This window comes from Lampris incognitus, chromosome 10 (genome assembly GCF_029633865.1).
Source record: "Lampris incognitus isolate fLamInc1 chromosome 10, fLamInc1.hap2, whole genome shotgun sequence".
Lineage (NCBI taxonomy): Eukaryota > Metazoa > Chordata > Actinopteri > Lampriformes > Lampridae > Lampris > Lampris incognitus.
Genome location: NC_079220.1, coordinates 39,639,345 through 39,658,899, shown reverse-complemented (window position 1 = coordinate 39,658,899; position 19,555 = coordinate 39,639,345). Strand labels below are relative to the sequence as shown.

Sequence of the window (19,555 nt, the reverse complement as noted above, 5' to 3'; positions counted from 1 at the left end):
GAAAAGAGAAATGACGAGGAGGGACAGTGTTTTCTATGGTCCTCAGTTCTGCTCATCAGCATCTGAAGCAAGATGGCAGCTTTCTATGCTACCTAGCGTGAAACTCCCTCTCAGACAGCTCCCCCCGAGGTGAAAACTAGAGCAGCATTCATTTGAAAGTATTGATAGACTAAAAATCAAACACAACAATATTCAAGGAAATAAAAAGTAAACTAATTCAGTAAATCACAAAATTGAGATGGGCGTTACACACTCCCCAACAAGAAAAATGACTCCTGACATAATAACTCTCCAGACCGACTTTCACCCCAAATGTCTGGTAATATTAAGCACTCAAGATAAGTTTGTATACTTAGAACCCATATGTGGGAATACTGTAAAGCATTGCTGGTGGGTAGGGTAGTGTTTGGTATACACTCCGAATGTCTGGTAATGTTAAGCACTCAAGGTAAGTTTGTATACTTAGAACCCATATGTGGGAATACTGTAAAGTATTGCTGGTGGGTAGGGTAATGTTTGGTATGGTAACGTCTGATATGGAGGTGTGAAATGATAAGGTGGGACTGCTGTCACTGACAAAGAGGGTATACCTCAAACTGCTAAACTATTGACTGCAGATTATGGCCACCATGAAGGCTGGCCTAATGTTTGGTAGGTAAATGTCTGTGTTGGTTTCCTTTTTTGGGTTGATCTTCTAACTGACTGTGTGTGATTCAGTTAAGGGGGTTAGGGTAGGTGAAATAGGCACGTCTTCACATGTAAGCTCAACACACTGTTCCTGCTTGCTGTCACCCTCTGATAGCTCAACATCCTCAAGTGGTTCGTCCTCCATTATTTCTTCTAGCCGTCTAGGTTCTCTTATTTCCTTTCCGGATGTATCCACTCTAATTCTTTCCTTTTCTCTTGCAGGTTCAGCATGGCGAGGACTTCGATGATTACTGGTAAGTACAATGTCCTCCTGTCTGTGTCCATTTTCAGCAGGCATCCACAGCCAGTATGTGTACCTGGGAGTTCCATCATCATCCGAGTCTGTCTCGCTCTATTGGACAAGTGGCATTTTGCTCTCAGGCACTTTGTGTCTGTTATTTCTCCTTTTCTTTCTAGGTGCTGGTGGCTTTGCTGGTGCAGGTAAGTCTGCAGGTTAGTCTGGTTGTTCACCAGATGTAGCAGGTTTTGGTGTAGGACATGTCACCTTGAACCATCGGTCTCCGAGACCACTCTGTACACTGGACTGTTGTTGACTCTTTCCTTCACAACATAGATGGTGTTTTCCCAAAAGGTCCTTAGCGTTCCAGGTCCACCTCTCTCTCCCAGATTATGTACAATAACTCTGTTGCCTGGTCGCAAGATGGCCCCCCCCTCACATGTTGGTCATAATACTTTTTTTCCCTTGGGCGCTGGACTGTTTACTATTTTCTGATGCAATCCAGTAGGCTTCAGTCATTCTCTTGGCTGAACTCCCCGACCCTTAGGGTAAGGTTGGGATTGCTCATTGGTGTTCAGCCTGAACAAGAGGTCAACTGGGAGGCGTGGATGGCGTCCATACAATAGGTAGAAAGGTGAGTATCCTGTTGACTTGTAGCATGTGCAATTATAAGCATGGACTGTTTGAGTGAGGTGCTCCTTCCATCTGCATTTCTCCTTTTCAGCAAGGGTCCTCAGCATCTGTAAGTGTCCTGTTAAATCACTCGGCTGGGTTACCCTTGTGGATGATACGGGGATGTTCTAGAGTGCCCAATTCCACTCAGATTTTGCAGGGCGGTGAAAAATTAATTTTCAAACTCGCAGCCTTGGTCATGGTGTAACTTTGCAGGAAAGTCAAACCTTGGGACAAAGTCACTGAATATTCTTTCTGCAGTTGTCTTTCCCGGCTTGTTCTTAGTCGCATAGGCTTGGGTGTATCTAGTGAAATGGTCAACGACCACGAGAATATACTCATAGCCACTCACAACAAGCTCAAGTGGAAACAAGCTTAAGTGGTGAGGTGGTTGTGATACTGCCCATCGGTGCTTTTACATGTACAGCTAGTTTCTTTTGCTTTATGCACAGATGGCATCTAGTGACATAGACTTCCATGTCATGTTTCATAAAAGGCCAGTAAAAGCGTTCTCTTGCCAAGCTCAGAACTCTCTTGGTACCCACATGACCCATCTCGTTGTCCAGCTGTTTGAGGGCCATTGGTTTATACTGGGCAGGTAAGACAAACTGATGTTGGTGGCTGGTCTTCCGTTATAAAAGTCAATTTTCATCGTGGAGCTTGCTCCACTCATGTATCAGTTTTTTGATTTCATCACTGGCTCCTTGTCTCATCTGCTTGGTAAGGGTCTTATTTGTCTCTTTGAGCTTCATTATCGTTCCAGTGACTGGGTGGACCTTTGAGCTTTCACCAGTATGTCATGGTCGATCGTAGGCATAGGGCCTGGGACACTGCCCTCAGGTGAACTGTTGCCTCATATTCAGGACTACAACCCATGCAACCTCTTGCATCTTTGCTGCTCTGCTTCCCTCCCATGTAGCATCGAAAACCTCCTGAGGTAGCTCCTCTGTGCACTCAGCAATATACTCATCCACCTCCAGGGAACAGTGAGAGAGTGTGTCCACATCAATACTGGTTTTCCCTTGCCGCTACCGGATGTCAAACCGGAAATGTGACAATTCCCCAACCCACCTGTGGCCAACTGCATTCAGCTTGGCGGTGCTCAGCACATACAGTTAGGTCCATACGTATTTGGACAGTTACACAATATTTGTAATTTTGCCCCTGTACACCACCACAGTGGCGCTGAGATGATGTATTTGAGATGCGATTGAAGAGTAGACTTTCAGCTTTAATTTAAAGGGTTGGATAAAAATATGGCATTAACTTTTCAGGAATTACAGCCATGGATATACAGGGTCACCCCATTTTCAGAGGCTCAAAAGTAATTGGAAAAACAAACATAACTATGATTAAAACAATTATATTTAATGTTTGGAGGAAAATCCTTTGCAGTCAATGACTGTCTGAAGTCTGGAACCCATCGAAATCTTCAAATTCTGAGTTTCTTCCTTTGAAATATTCTGTCAAGACTTAATGGCAGCTGCCTTCAGTTGTTGGTTGTTTGTGGGTCTTTTGGCCATTAGTTTGAGCTTCACCAAGTGAAAAGCATGCTCAATTGGGTTGAGGTCAGGTGAATGACTTGGTCACTGATGAATATTCCACTTTTCTACCTTGAGAGACTCTTGGGTTGCTTTCTCAGCTTGTTTTGTGTCATTATCCATCTGCAGTGTGAAGCGCTGTCCTTTCAGTTTTGTGACATTTGGCTAAATCTGAGCAAATGGTATATCCTTATAAACATCACAATCCATCCTGCTACTTCTGTCAGTAGTCACATCATCAATAAACACAGTGACCAAGTTCCATTAGCAACCATACATGCCCATTTCATAACACTACCTCCACCATGTTTGACAGATGATATGGTATGCTGAGAATCATGAGCTGTTCCTTTTGTTCTCCACACTTTTCCTCTTCCCATCCTTCTGGTACAAGTTAATCATTACTTCATCTGTCCAAAGAACCTTGTTCCAGAACTGGGTAGGTTTTTAGATGTTTTTAAACACAGTCTAATCTGACATTCCTGTTCTTAAGTGACACCAGTGGTTTTCACCTTGTCGTAAACCCTCTGTATTTACTTTCATGCAGGTGTCTCTTGATTGTAGACTTGGACAATGATACCCCTACCTCTCAAGGGTATTTTTGACTTCATTAGATGGTGTGAATGTGTTTGTATTCACGAGGGAAAGAATTCTGCGATCATCCACTGTAGATGTGTTATGTGGTCTTCCAAGCCTTTTGGTGTTGCTGAGCTTGCCAGTGTATTCTTTCTTTTTAAGAATGTACCAAAATGTTGATTTGGCCACTCCTGAAGTGTTTACTATCCATCTGATAGATTTCCTTTGCTTTTTCAGCCTAATGACGGCCTCCATCACTTGTACTGACACCTCTATGGACTTCATGTCGAGAGTTCCGATGAACAGCTACCAAATGCAAATGTAAATACTTGGAATTTACTCCAGACCTTTTATCTGCTTAATCTGTCATGGAATAATGATGGAAAAGGTCTTACTTGCCCATGAAACCAATGGTTAGTCAAGCATCCAATTACTTTTGATCCTTTGAAAATGGTCACCCCATTTTCAGAGGATCAATCTGAAAATGGGGTGACCATAAAACTGGCTGTAATTCCTGAACGGTTAATGCAATATTTTTGTCCAGCCCCTTAAATTAAAACTTAAAGTCCACACTTCGATCACATATTTGTTGCTTAATTTCAAATCCACTGTGGTGGTGTACAGGGGCAAAATTACAAATATTGTGTCACTGTCCAAATACTTATGGATCTAACTGTATGTCGGAAGATTATTGTCTGTGTAGACAGTAAAGTGGTGCATAGAACAAGTAACCCCTGCACTTCTCACACATAGCCCATTTGAGGGCAAAGAACTCCAGTTTCTCGGAATGAAGCCTGTATTTCCGCTCAGCTTTTATGAACCAGGAATCAGGAATCAGAAACTCTTTGTCATTTGATTTCACATACTTGCGTACGTGAAATGAAACGAAATGCCTTTTCCCCCAGCCCACAGCAGTGCAACACAAAGACAAAAAAGCATCCAAAAAACTACAAGAACTACAAGAACACATATCCAAACTAACACATAAATCCAAACTAAACCAAAAAAAAAAGAAAGAAAAACAAAAATCCCTGTTGTAAGGGTTCTTGAGCCGTACCCAATGACCCTCAGCTGGACATACTAACTTACCCCTCTCTCCTCCTTCACCCAATGATAGCATAGCTTCCACTGGCCACCCTGCTGGCCAACAGTACCAGTAGAGGTTGTTGGCATCCCCAGCCTCGACTGATCCGGTACGGAAATCTGATTCACGATCCGCATAATTGATTTGGCAAAGGTTTAACACCAGATACCCTTCATGAAACAGCCCTCCCCATTTGTCAGAAGGGACGCTTATATGACTACATGACTTGGAGGCCATGGAGAGTTAGAATGAGAAGCTAACTGTTGACCTTTAGCAGCTAGTTGTTAGCTCTCAGTGACCCAAGACTTAAAAATGGATAGGTGCAATGGATAAGCAACAATGTCGTTCTAACCAAGGTTCCTGTTTAAACTGTCAAGTTTCAAGTGAATCCTTTTTGGATATTTTTTGTGACTTTGACGATATTTTAATGACCACGGGTCATTACAATATCGGCCAAAGTGTAGAGAGGGGGTAGTGTTGTGGTGTCTGAATAGTGAATTGCTGAAAGACGAGGAATATAAGAAGAATTTAACCTTAGACGTGTGGGCCCTATGAACCACCTTAAATTGCACTAGGCAGTGTCTTGCACAGAGTTACCAAGATATATACCAAGATACCAGAGATAACAGTAGTTTTAGTCATAGGTTTGATGTTTGAATGAAATGGACCAATAACCTGATGGCAAAGTTGTCAGGACCAATTAAGAGAACTTCAGTTCTTTCGAGGTTTAGATGGAGAAAATTAGAGACAGCCAGTCTTTGGTGGCAGCTAAGCCATAATGAAGGGAGGACAGTTGATTCAGGTTTTGGCAGAGAAATAGATCTGAGTATCATCGGCATAACAGTGGTATGACATGTCTTGAAAGTGAGTAAACAAATGACCCAGAGGAACCATGTATAAAGACAAGACGATTGGCCCAAGGACATATCTCTAAGGGACTCCACACAGTAGGGGAGCTGTTGAGGATACAATATATATTAATACAAACATTAAAACATCTATTAGTCAGATAAGAGTAAAACCAATTTAACACTGTACCAGAAATGCCAACCCAGTTCTCAAACATATCAAGTAAGATGGCAAGAGAGTAGTGATTGGATAGGACTTCAATAGGCATGGGGGTTAAGGGAACAGAAGTGATAAGGAGGTGATTGGCAGGTATGGTGCCAAGGAGAGGAATGTGAAGAGACAAATGGTGGTGGATTTTGCAAAAAGGATGGAATTTGCTGTGGTGAATAGAGGGAGGAACACAGAGTGATGTATAAGAGTGGAGGAAAGTGTACACAGGTGGACTATATCATATGCAGAACACATGATCTGGAAGGAATTGGAGACTGCAAGGTCGTGACAGGGGAGAATGCAGCTAGGCAGCATCGGATAGATGTCTGTAGGATGACATTAGAGATCAAGAAGAGGAAGAGAGTGAAGGTACAGCCAAGGATCAAATGGTGGAAGTTGAAGAAGGAAGACTGTTGTGTGGAGTTCAGAGAAGAGTGAAGACAGGCATCGTGAAGAGTTGCTGGATGGCTGGGCAACCACTGCAGAAATAGCGAGGGAGACCGCTAGGAAGGTTATCTCCCTCCGCGTCTCTTTCCCTGGACCCCTCCCTTCGGATTTGACTTCCTGGATCTCGGACTTCCTCGGACAACCCCTCGCTCGATGGATTTAGACTTTGGTAGCCAGGCGCACGCACATTGTCAAAACACCCCACCAAACATATTTCCATTATCACACGTAGGTAAGATTTTGCAAGTTAGACACCAGCTTTCATTACACACACGTAGTATAGCACACATCTCACAAACAGACCCCACTATCTGCACCATACATTCCCCCCACCTTAGATTCCCCTGTTATTATTTTGTGGCAGTTTGTTTATTTTATCCTGCATTAAAATTGCCTTCGGGTTTCTCAGTACTCTGTGTCCGTCTGCCTTTGGGTTTCGCTACACTGGTCTCTGGTCTTCATTCGAGTGGCATAACAGAACGTCGAACCCAGAATGAGCCAAAGCAGACCCGAGGGGCAGGCGGTCGCTCAGACAACTAAAGCGCCGAAGCCCCAGAACCCTATAGCTCTCGAGGCAGTGGTAAAGGACCACAGCACTCAACTCACTCAACTCCATTCAGGGCTTAGCACTGCCTTCTCCCAGATCACTGGAGAGATCATCGGGCTCCAGACTAACTCGCGTACCTCGGCGAGCGCCCTTGCATCACTCTCCGCGCAGATTGCTGCTCTGACAGTGGCAGTGGCCAAGATCAGCGATCATCCTGCTCTGAATCCAGTCTTTGGCCCCAGCCCAGCTCCAGCTCCCAGTCCCTCTGAGCCTCCCTCCGGTCAACCGTATCATGAGTCCCGTGTTGAGACTAACCTCCACTGTCCCAAAGCCATCGTTGGGGAGCTCGAGCAGTGCAGAGGTTTCCTCAGTCAGTGTGCGCTTCTGTTTAAACACCTGCCAGTCAAGTATAGGACAGGGGAGGCTAAGGTAGCCCTGGTGATATCCCTGTTAACTGGCAGAGCCGTCAGTTGGGTAATGACGGCGGTTGGCCATCACCAACCGTTCTCCACTGACTATGATGTCTTCTGCCGCGAATTCCGTTTAGTGTTCGATCACCCAGCGGACGGGGAAGACGCAGTTAGCCACCTCCATTCTATCCAGCAGGGAGCTAGGTCAGTGGCAGACTACACCCTGGAGGTTAGGATACTGACAACTAACAGAGGGTGGGGCGACACAGTGGTTAAGAGCACGTACAGGAGGGGGCTCAGTGATTCCATCAAGGATCTCATTGTTAGAGACCAGCCCACTTCCTTCAACGAGCTCGTCAACCTCGCTCTCCAGATGGACGTACGGTTGCGGGAGCAGCGTCTGGCGCATGCTCAATGTGCCGGAGCCTCCCATAGACCTACCCCCGCCTGTACTACCAGCAGGTCCCCTATTCCAGCATCCCGCAGCCACTCTCCGCCCTCTCAGTAATCCATGCAACCCCCAGCATCATCTGTATCCAGGTCGGAGGAGGAGCCTATGCAGTTGGGTCGGTCACGGCTTCCACAGGAGGAGTGGGAGCAGATGATGCATGACCGACTCTGCCTCTACTGTGGGAAGTCGAGCCACTACATCCGAGCCTGCCCGACTCGCCCAAAAGACCAGGCTCACTAGTGGGGGGTGTCCTAATGAGCTTGACCACCTTGCCCCAGTGCAAAGAAGAGCACAACCGGTTGTTTCTTGCTACTCTCACCAGGGGTAAGGAATCACTTTCTATCAGCGCACTGTTAGATTCGGGGGCGGATGAGTGGTTGATTGACATGTTGCTGGCCCGGCAAGCCAGCATTTCACTCATCCCCCTTGACACTCCCCTCAGAGCCCAAGCCTTAGACGGTCGTTCACTCGGTAGAATTACGCACAGCACAGCTTCTCTCACATTCACTCTTCCGGGTAATCACGTAGCAACTGCGCATTTTTTGGTCTTGCACAGCCCTACAGCGCCCCTAGTGTTAGGTAGAATGTGGTCGGAGAGGCACAATCCCCACATCTCATGGTCCACTGGGTGGATATTGGGTTGAAGCGTTGCATGTCATGCCAAGTGCCTTCGCACCGCTCTCCCTCCGTCCAGTGGCCCCAGTCCCGTGCTCTCTCCCCCAGATCTCACTGGTGTACCCTCTGTTTATCACGATTTAGCTCCCGTGTTTAGTAAAGACAGTGCAACTTCACTTCCACCTCATCATCCCTATGATTGCACTGTAGACCTCCTTCCCAGGGCCGCCCTTCCCACCGGTCGGTTGTATAACCTCTCGGTCCCAGAGAGGGAGTCTATGTGCTATTATAGCGCAGAGTCCCTGGCCTCAGGAATGATAAGGCCCTCGTCGTCCCCAGTTGCAGCAAGCTTGTTTTTTGTGGCGAAGAAGGATGGAAGCCAGAGGCTCTGTATAGATTATCATCTGTTAAATGACATCACTGTTAAAAATAAGTATCCACTTCCCCTTATGAGTTCCACTTTCGAGCCACTCACTCACAAAGTTAGACCTATGCAGTGCGTACCATTTGGTGCATATTCGGGAGGGTGACGACTGGAGGACGGCCTTCAACACACACCTAGGGCATTTCGAGTACCTTGCCATACCCTTTGGCTTCACCAATGCCCCGGCCGTCTTCCAATCACTGGTCAACGACGTGTTTCGGGACATGCTTAACACGTTTGTGGTGGTGTACCTGGACGACACCCTTGTGTTTTCCAGGACAGAGGAGAAACACCACCAGCAGGTTCCGCCTGGTCCTCCAACGGCTGCTGGAGAACAGGCTGTTCGTGAAGGCCAAGAAGTGTGTGTTCCACTCCGCGTCCATGGAATTTTTCGGCCACATCGTGGAGGAGCAGCAAACCTGCACCGACCCCAGGTAGATCCGAGTGGTGGAGGAGTGGGTGCGTCCTACCGACAGGACGCAACTCCGGCGCTTCCTAGGATTTACCAATTTTTATCGGCGCTTCGTCAGGGGCTGAACCCTTCACTGCACTAACTTCGACCCTCCGCCCCTTCTCCTGGACCCTGGAGGCCGCCTTCTCAGACTTGAAGAGACTGTTTAAGACGGTTCCGGTGCTCACTCACCCAGACCCGTCCAAGCAGTTGGACGGGTCTAGGTGGACACATCGGACACAGGCGTCGGAGCCATCCTCTCCCAGCGGTAGGAGGAGGACCAGAGAGTCCACCTGTGCGCCTTCCTCTCCCAGTGTTTCAGCCCAGTGGAAAGGAATTATGATATCAGCAACAGGGAGTTGCTGGCGGTCCATGCTGCCCTGGAGGAGGGGAGACACTGGTTGGAGGGAGCAAAGAAGCCATTCATTGTGTCATCAGACCACAAGAATATGACCTACATGCGAACAGCGAAGAGGCTTAACCCCCAGCAGGCGCACTGGGCTCTCTTTTTCAGCCGGTTCGTCTTCACCCTCACCTACGACCCAGGTTCCAAGAATGTCAGGGCAAACGCCCTCTCCCGTCTGTTTCCAGAGGGGTCCCCTGATGCACCGGACATCCCTGACACCATCCTTCCCCCAGCCCGGGTGGTGGGTGTTGTCACCTGGGCTATCGAATTGGTGGTGAGAAGAGCTCAGCGCGCCCAGCCCAACCCAGGCAATGGACCCCGGCATCGCCTGTTTGTGCTGTCCACTGTCCGGTCCCAGGTGATGGAGTGGGGCCACTCCAGCTGGTTCGCCTGTCATCCCAGCGACCACCGGACGGTGGCATTCATCCACAGGCACTTCTGGTGTCCCACTATGGAGGCGGACACGAAAGAGTTCGTGGCTGCCTGCACCTGTGCTACCCATTGCCGGCGGGTCTCCTGCTCCCCCGTTCTGACCTTGGTCACACATTGCTTTGGACTTTGTGATTGGCCTCCCCGTGTCCCAAGGTATTGATACTATCTTGACCATTGTTGACCGGTTCTCTAAGGCTGCCCTTCCCAAACTCCCGTCTTTGGCTGAGATGGCGGACCTCCTCATCTCTCACGTTATCTGTCTCCATGGGATCCCTCAGGACATTGTCTCCGATCGTGGTCCCCAGTTCACTCCTAAGGTGTGGCAGGCCTTCTGTAAGGGGAATGGGGCCACGGTCAGTCTCTCCTCCGGATACCACCTCCAGGTCAATGGGCAGGCAGAGTGGGCCAACCAAGCCCTGGAGGCGGGCTTGCGTTGCGTCACCACCAGCAACCCCGCCTCCTGGAACAAGCATCTACCCAGGTGGAGTATTCCCTGAACACCATGGAGAGTTCTGCCAGCGGTTTGTCCCCCTTTGAGTGTTCCCTCGGTCACCAACCCAATCTGTTTCCCCGTCAGGAGGAAACAGGAGGAAGAGGTCCCGTCCACCAGGGCCCATCTCCACTGGTGCTGTCACATCTAGAAGACCGTCCAGGCCGCTATGTTGCGGCACCAACCGGTGGAGAGTGCCAGCCCCGGCCTATCATCCTGGTCAGAGGGTGTGGCTGTCGGCCCGAACCTGCCCTTCCCAAATCTCTCCCGGAAGATGGCCCCTCACAACGTCGGTCCCTACACCACTGACCGCATCATCAACCCCTCCGCGGTACATCTCCATCTCCTCCTCCCTGCCTCACTCAAGATCCATTCTGTGTTTCATGTCTCTTACCTCAAACCGGTAGCCTCCAGCTCCCTTTCTCCCCCTGTCCAAGTTCCTCCACCTCCCAGGGTCCTCGACGGTGGCGATTTGGTCTGGGACGTCAACCGACTGCTCGCCAATCGCCGCCAGGGCCGGGGTTACCAATACCTAGTGGACTGAGTTGGTTATGGGCCCAAGGACCGCAGCTGGGTGTCCCGATCCTACCTGGCCGACCCCGCACTCCTGAAGGAGTTCTATCGGGCCCACCCCGATGCCGTCGGACGGTCGCCCGGTCGCCCGTTGTCTCCCGTACGAGGGGGCGGTCCTATTGTGGTTTCACCGCCCTGAGCTGCTTTGCTGGCACGTTCGAGCCACTCCTCCAGCTCAGACGTGCCGAGAACATCTGAGCGACATCCGAGCACTCAATTCGCGCTCTGAGGAGACAAGCGCTGTGCTGCACCAGATGTTTGCCATCATCTATCAGGCACACCTGCAGCAATCAGGCAGCCCTCTACAAGAAGTCTCCCAGAACGCCTCTCTATGCTTCGATGTACTGAACCCCGCGGGCTTGTCAGAGCTTTGACCGCAGTAAAAGCTCTGACAAGCCTATTCCAGCGATTCCTAGTATCCCTTTTCTCTTGTCTATTCCCACGCTGTTGTTTTGTTTCTCCCAGTGTCTAACTCCTGTGTTCCTGTGTTTCGTCTCACTGTTTTTGTTTCCATCAAGACCCTCTCTCCGCGACTTTCACGGCTCCCCGTGTCTCTCTCGTTCCTCGTCCCCAGCGACAATCACGTTTCCCCGGACCTCCCCTCCAGCGATCTCCCTCCGCGTCTCTTTCCCTGGACCCCTCCCTTCGGATTTGGCTTCCTGGATCATGGAGTCGGACTTCCTCGGACAACCCCTCGCTCAACGGACTTGGACTTTGGTAGCCAGGTGCACACACATCGTCACAACGCCCCGCCAAACATATTTCCATTATCACACGTAGGTAAGATTTTGCAAGTTAGACACCAGCTTTCATTACACACACGTAGTATAGCACACATCTCACCAACAGACCTCGCTATCTGCACCATACATTCCCCCCACCTTGGATTCCCCTGTTATTATTTTGTGGCAGTTTGTTTATTTTATCCTGCATTAAAATTGCTGTAGGATTTCTCAGTACCCTGTGTCCGTCTGCCTTTGGGTTTCGCTACACTGGTCTCTGGTCTCCATTCGAGTGGCGTAACAATATGTGTGAGGGCAGTGTGACAGTGGTGAGGTTTGTGGTATGAATGACGGATGGGTTCAAGGTGGAGGTGGAATTATATCAAGGGTCGCTTCAGAGCCCTTTCTTGTTTGTAGTGGTGATGGACAGGTTGACCGACGAGATCAGGCAGGAGTCTCCGTGAACCATGATGCTTGCAGATGACATTGTGATATGTAGCGATACAGTGGAGCAGATAACAGAAAATTCGTGTAAATTATGATACAAGCATGAAATTTGGCTTGGTTGTTCTCTAGGGCCTATTGATCAAATCTGTCTGATTGGCCATTTGAAAATTCAAGATGGGAGCCATTTTTCAAGATGGCTGCCACCTTTAAGCCGAAATGTGTGTAGTTGACTAATTTGAATGACATTAGTGTCCATTTTTTAAAAGATACATTGTATTGTATTTGTATATAGATACACAGATGACATTATTAATGGAAAAGGGGAAAAAGATTGTTAATATATAACTTTATCGGAAAAGTAACGAAAAAGAACACCAATATACCTGTATTGATCTGATCTGATTGTCTGTTTTTCAGTTGTAACTTCACACAAAACTACTATCAGTGAGTTTAAACTGCTGAGTGTTCAAAGCTGTGCATATGTGAAAGTTCCTCTAGCTGCTACTGGTCACATATGCAGCTGCAGAGTGCTGTGCACGGGAGCCCCGAGTTGAAGCACTTGCATCTCCGGTTGCAACCTTTCTTACAGGAACACTTTGTCAGTTCCTGACAGCTGGCTTGCAATTGGGGGTAATGTTGACCAACAAATCTGCCATGTCTGTCCTTTCTGTGTCCACCCCCAGTCAGCAGGACTGCTGGTGTCTGGCCTGGACATGGTAGCCTGGCCCCAGATGATCCCAGCCTGATAAGCAGCACGCTTGGCATGCTCTCTGAGTGCTGCCTGTGTTGGTGGAATTGAGTTGTACGGCCTCTGCTTGCGGGCAAAGAGACCCAGTCTTGCTTCATCCACAGTGGCTGCACTTGATCTATCATACATCAGGACAACAAATCTCTCCAGATGTTGCAGATCAAGATCACTAACTGATGTTGGATGCTGGCTGAGAATGGTGAAGGTTTCAGAAACCTCATCACAGATGTTCCAAGTCTGCCATGCAGTCTTCTTCCCTTTACCGCGGAAGGCAGGCACAACATCACATCCAGTGAATGCATGAAAGTATGGTATTCCACTAGCTTTTTCAGGCCCTATTGCAGAAACTACCTCATGAACTGGAATCCATCGAACATTGGCTCCTTGGCCAAAGGCAATCCACATGTTCTCAAGACCAAGTTCCTGTAAGGATGGCAGTACAGATACTGCAATGATGAGGATGTCTGTGTCATTAGCCTTGATGATGAGGGACTTGCTACCATCTGTTGTTGCATCCCTGCCATGTACAAATATTCACGTGCCAGCTTCTTCATGACAGCATGGAGACAGAGCATCGAGGGGCGTCCTTGTGTTGCTAAGGGCATCTTCCCCTTTTGTTACAATGAGTGTGCTTGTTGTCTGTGCTTCGCGAATCTTGTCTGCAAGGAAGTGAAACAGCTCAGTCTTGTTGCTGTCATCTCGAAGAAAGCTTCTCCAGTTATTTGGGGTCTTACTTGTTCCTGTCACTCTTCTTCTCATTCCTTGCCCCCTTTTTGACCTGGTTTCAGATTTCAGACTTGATGTCTTCTACACATCAAAAACTATGTCCACCCTTTTGTACTTGTCACCATAGTATTCCACTTTCTGGATGATGTCTTCTTTAGCGTAGTCATCAAATGTCTTTGAGGTGCGTGGAGGTAGGGCATTGATTAGTGCTGAGCCATCTGTGATGACTGTGTCACCCCTTGGTTCACTGTCTGGGATGTTCACTTGTGCTTGAAGAATTTCAGCCAGCTGTGACTTCTGACATGTATGAAGCTTGCCACTGTCACTGAGAGATGCAGGAGATGACTGGTTCTCATGCTTGAAGAATTCCTGCAAGTCACACTGCCTGTTCTGGCATGAGATGAAGAGTCGCGAGAACTGACCCCAGATTGCTTTAAGACTTGTTTAAAGAACGAAACTGTATTCTTCTTGATTGGATGATAGAATGAACATTCATCTTTATTCTCTAGCCCCTTCATGAATGACTGGAACTGATCTTTGCCCCACTGGTGATGTGTACCAACCATTTCGGCAAGAGCTGGGTCTGCAACATTCTTTGTGTCTAGCACTAGTAGGTCAGCTGACTCTTCTTGGAATGGGTTGCCCATCTCCTGCAACACTTCAGAGAGTGCTTTCACCTTCTCAAAGAAAGATCTCTGGGCACCCAGTGTTTGCTCATGATGTCTGCTGTCATTGTTTGCATCTTTCACACCTGACACAGCCTCGTATCCAGCTACTAGATGACTCACTTCAGGTCCAGCTACCATCCACCTACGAAATACTACCGGGTCTTCTGTCAATCCAATGGCTCCTCCAACCCCTTTGATGACTGAATTATTTTGCTCATGGACTTGGTCAATTGCCAGGCCTGAGAATTCTCTTCTCGACTTGCGAACTACAAAGTTGCCCTTGTGAAACTCCCTGGCCAATTCTGGATGTTGTTGCTCAAGGGATATCATGTCTCGGAAGTGAACTGGGATCCATCGTGCATAATTGACATTGCTGTTCGCAAAGAAGTAAGGGGCCAGTTCTGAGAGTGCTTCACGATACAAGTTGAAGTCTCCTTCTCTGAATGAGCGGATCAGGGTGAAAATGGTGAGCTCCATGTCCAGCACCAGACTCCAGAACTGGAACTGTGGACTCTCTAGCTTCCGTTGTTGACACCAGTCTTCAAAGGTAAGATATGATCGGCCAGACTCAGCAGAGCAGTAGTCCTGGTATGCTTCCTTCATTAGTTTGTACAGGCTGCATGCTGTGATCTGATGGGCTTGTCTTGTCCTGGAGACACTTGAGGCAGACAGGAAAGACTCTGCTGTTCCAGATGAGGCCACTCCTGCCTCCATAATGGAACTGGTCCAACCACTGTCCTGCAGTAGTGTTCCTAGTGATCTGAGTGCAGCCATTTCTATATGAAGTCCACCAAACATGATCAAACACTTGTCCTCTCCAAATTCAGGCCACATCCACTGGATTTGCTTCGCTAGAGCATATAAAGGTTGGTCAGCAGCAACAACAGGGGTCTGCCCTGGGTTCAGGAAAGCCACTGTATCACAAATCTTCTCCAGGACATGCTTGATGGTTGCAACAGAGTGAGTCTGGTCTCGCATGAGGGGCATTAGCGCTGAAATGCTCACTTAAAATGGCTTGCTCCTCTTCTGTGTTGCATGGTGGGCTGACCATGTGATGCAGACTGCATCTGCCACATCCTCAGTGAGGAACACCTCTTCCAACCAGGAATATGCTTCCTTCAAGTGTGACTGAATTGACTGAGGTGCTGGGAAGGAATGGCATACTACTGGAGGAGGATTGAGATTATTTGTAATGTAAGCTGGGCGGACATTGGTGTATGCTTCTGGAAGCTCTGGAACTGTCTTCATCTTCACGTCTGAATTCAGTTTGAGTACTTCACGTTCTTCACCAGCATATTCAGGGCTTGGATGTTGAAAAATGGACACACTTGTACCACGGAAGGAGGTTTGAGCTGTGGTCGCGGACGGATTATGGTCGATGTTGTCCACAGCTGCAGAAGTTAACAACTGCCTTCTAAAGACTGGTGGACAGACGACTCCATCTTCCACGTACTGGGCTACAACCCCTTCTCCCAGCTGAGCTGAGACTTCTAGGACTCTGTCTTATGATATGCTGAGCCCATTCCCATGGAGCATATCAATGAGTTTTCTCTTTCTGGTTTTGGCGAACACAGACATGCCAACATAGACAGCAAAAGGTGTCTCACGGTCTTTGGAATGCCTGTGGACTTCTGTTCCTTCTTTGTACTTGGCAGAGCAGTTGAACTGCAAGAGCTGTGATATAGCAAGGTCTGACTTCGATGCTCCATGTTGGAGTTGGGACTTGATGTCGGCACCATGTTCGATCATGCATACAAACTGCAAAAGTGATGGTGGTACAGCCTGTTCTAGGTCTGCATTGTTAAACATGCTGCTGGAATGTGACTTATGATTAAGCATGTCTCGTCTAATCATCCCAGCAGCTTTCGCCAGATGGATTGCTTCACCATACTTGGATGCTTGTGTAAGCATGGAGCCCATATCTTTCTCAAAAGCCAGCATGACATTTCGTCCTTGGTGATGAGCTTGCAGCTCGGGGATGTGACAAAGCAGCTGGTCCTTCAGTCGAGTAGCATGAACCTGAGGTGATTCAACACCCAGCTGCTCCAGCCTCTGCTTGTAAAGCATGGTCAGATCAGCAAGCCTGAAAATGGGTGGATCTGTACCATCACTGGCAGCTTTTATTTCACTGATGTGAGTGACCAGTTCAGAGAAGGCAATTGGATATGCTTCCTTCCAGTGCCCCTGTGCTTTCTCTTGCTCTTGGACACTTAGGTAGTCTCGTTCTTTGTTATACAGAGCCACCAAGCAGGCAGGATGATGCACATTAATTTATTCTTATATTCACTTTCATTGTCATTGCTTCTCTTAGCTCACCTCCTTTAATCGCACACAGAAAACACTCTAGTGTTTTTTTCTCTTGGGCCTTTCGTGTGATCTTGCTTCTATCGCCCTCATTGCTAGTAGCTGCTGGGGTTGATCTTTTTTCAGCTCTTTGTACATTTTTGTTGTTAAACAGGAGCCTGCAACTCTCATGATAGTGTGCCTTGGTTTGTCTCAAGGTTTCCTCTATCCCTCCACCTTCGTCAAGTCTTGCAGGGTCTATACTGATTGGTAGTTGACTAAGTGATTGAAACCGAGGAATATTCCTTGCCAAGGTCACATACCCATCATCTCCTCTTTTGCCAGAATTGGTCTGGAGAGACTTTAGATCTACCTTCTTATCTAGTTGACATATGCAACATTTGGTCCAGTCAGTGGTCCTTGATTTACTAGTAGAGCTCACATCCATGGCTGGTCTGACATTTAATTTCAAAGGCTGATCCTTTTACCACCCTGCAACTGAGAAAATAGTCTATAAAAATAGAGTCTGTTCAATTTTTGCGGCCGATGAGGATACGAATGTTAAAAAAAAAATCATTGTTTTTTACACCAATATATCTGCCAATATTATTTATATAAGCTACTACTAGCTACCTTGCTAACATGGCAAACAGATGGGGTAAGCATGAATGACATGAAGATTATAAGGGACGAGGTTATATATTATAAAATGAGTTAAGGGAAAATTATGGGGTCATTGTTTATTAACTTACCAGCTATGCATTACTACTAGTTAGCTACTAGTAGTACCCATGAAGACACAGCTTGACTCCACAGCACTGTCTGCTCAGCTGTGATGCGTAGTCTACTCAGTCACATATGCTGCAGACAGCTACCTTGCTAACGTAGCTAATATAGCAAACAGATGGGATAATCATGAGTGACATGGTGTTTGTCAGGGACAGGGGTATATTAAAGTTAAGGGAAATTATAGGGTCATTGTTTATCAATTTCAGAAATGCATTACTTACCATGAACACAGCTTGACTCCACAGCACTGTCTGCTCAGCTATGATGCGTAGCCTACTCAGCCAAATGTGTTGCAGAGTACTCTCTGCTGGGCAAACTATGTGATGACACCATTTCTAAATTATTTTAAGCATTTTTTTCTGGATTATTTTCTGTAACGAAAAGTTTTCATATCGGTGTAAATCTTATACCCAGATACCGATGTGACTGGTTAATTTGTTATATAAAATTTGTTGCTATATAAAAATCACAAAATCCAACCCAACAGGCTTGAAAACATAGGAATCAACACCAAGATCAATCAAACCGAAAAACTTGCCACATTAATATAAAAAAAGCAATTTTGGAGGCTAATTTGACAGCCATCTTGAAAAATGGCCGCCATCTTGGATTTTCAAGTGGCCAATCGGACAGATTTGATCAGAAGCCTCTGGAGAAGAAATACACCAAATTTCATGCTTATATCATAATTTGCACAATTCCACTCAAATTTTGCTTTTATCCGCTCCACTAATAGTAGGGAGCAGGTTGAGGAGAGCCTGGGGAGGTGGAGGTATGCACTGGAGAGATGAGGAATGCAAGTCAGTAGGAACAAGATGGAAAACATATGCTTGAATGGAGGAAAAGCGGAATGTGCGAAAGGAAAAGTGAAAGGGAGGAAAGCGGAATGGTGACGATGCAAGGATTAGAGCTGATGAAGGTGGATGAGTTTAAATACTTGGGGTCAAATGTTAAAAGTAACGGGGAGTGTGGAAGAGAGGTGAAGAAGAGAGTGCAGGCAGAGTGGAGAGGGTGAAGAAGAGTGTCAGGATTGATTTGTGACAAGGGTATCACCAAGAGTTAAAGGGAAGGTTTACAAGATGGCAGTAAGACCAGTTATGCTGTATGGTTTGGAGATGGCGGCATTGACAGGAGACGGAGCTGGAAGTAGCAGAGTTGAAGATGCTAAGATTTTCCTTGGGATGATGAAGAAGGACAGGATTAGGAATGAATATATTAGAGGGACAGCTCAAGTTGGACGGTTTGGAGACAAAGCAAGAGAGGCAAGATTGAGATGGTGTGGACATGTGCAGAGGAGATATGCTGGTTTATTGGGAAAAGGATGCCCTGCCAGGTAAAAGGAAAAGAGGAAGACCAAAGGAGGACATGCAGGTGGCTGGCGAAACAGGAAGATGCAGAAGACAGAAAGAGCGGAAATGGATGATCCGCTGTGGCGACCCCTAACAGGAGCAGTCAAAAATAGCAGTAGTAGTAGTAGTAGAAGTAGTAGGAGTAGATTATCTCCAGATGGAGATGAATGACTTCTTTCAGAAGTTGTCATCGTTGTATGTACTGCATTTGTCACTCTTAAGTATTGTTCATTACCTTGTTGTGTTCTTCTTTTGGACTCGCTAGTTTTTATCCAATTCCGCCATGTCGCTAATGACCAGCACTTTGGCCTCTTCTAGTGTTCCATTTAATTGTATGAAGATTTTGCAGCTTGCTGACCACATGCAGATCAGATTTTCCTCCGCTTTCTCGGGAATCATGCTTTTCTGGCAATATCTGCATTCCTTTTAGTTAGCTGTTCTTTCAAGTAGATGTCTGATCCCTTCAACCTGTTCCCTTTCTTTAGCAGTGCAGTTTTTATGCTTTCTGTTCAAAAACCTTATTATTACGGACTGTTTATCATTCTCTTTTTTCGAAGGGAGAAGTTGACATGCCTAAATGTTGTCATTGTCCACTTCAATTCTCTTAGACTGAAGGAAAGTAACATCAGCTGCTGTTCCACAGAATTTGAGTCCAGCTTGCTGAATTCCACACTGTTCATCATTGCCCCTGCCTGGCCATTTGACTGGGGCAGAGGTGTA

The 19,555-nt window shown here is 47.1% G+C and overlaps 1 protein-coding gene across 1 annotated transcript in view; it reads right to left on the bottom strand.

The window, feature by feature from the left end:
* The window catches only part of fbxl16 (F-box and leucine-rich repeat protein 16), a 267,781-nt gene that overhangs the window by 23,850 nt on the left and 224,376 nt on the right, over positions 1–19,555 (bottom strand). The window lies entirely within an intron of this gene.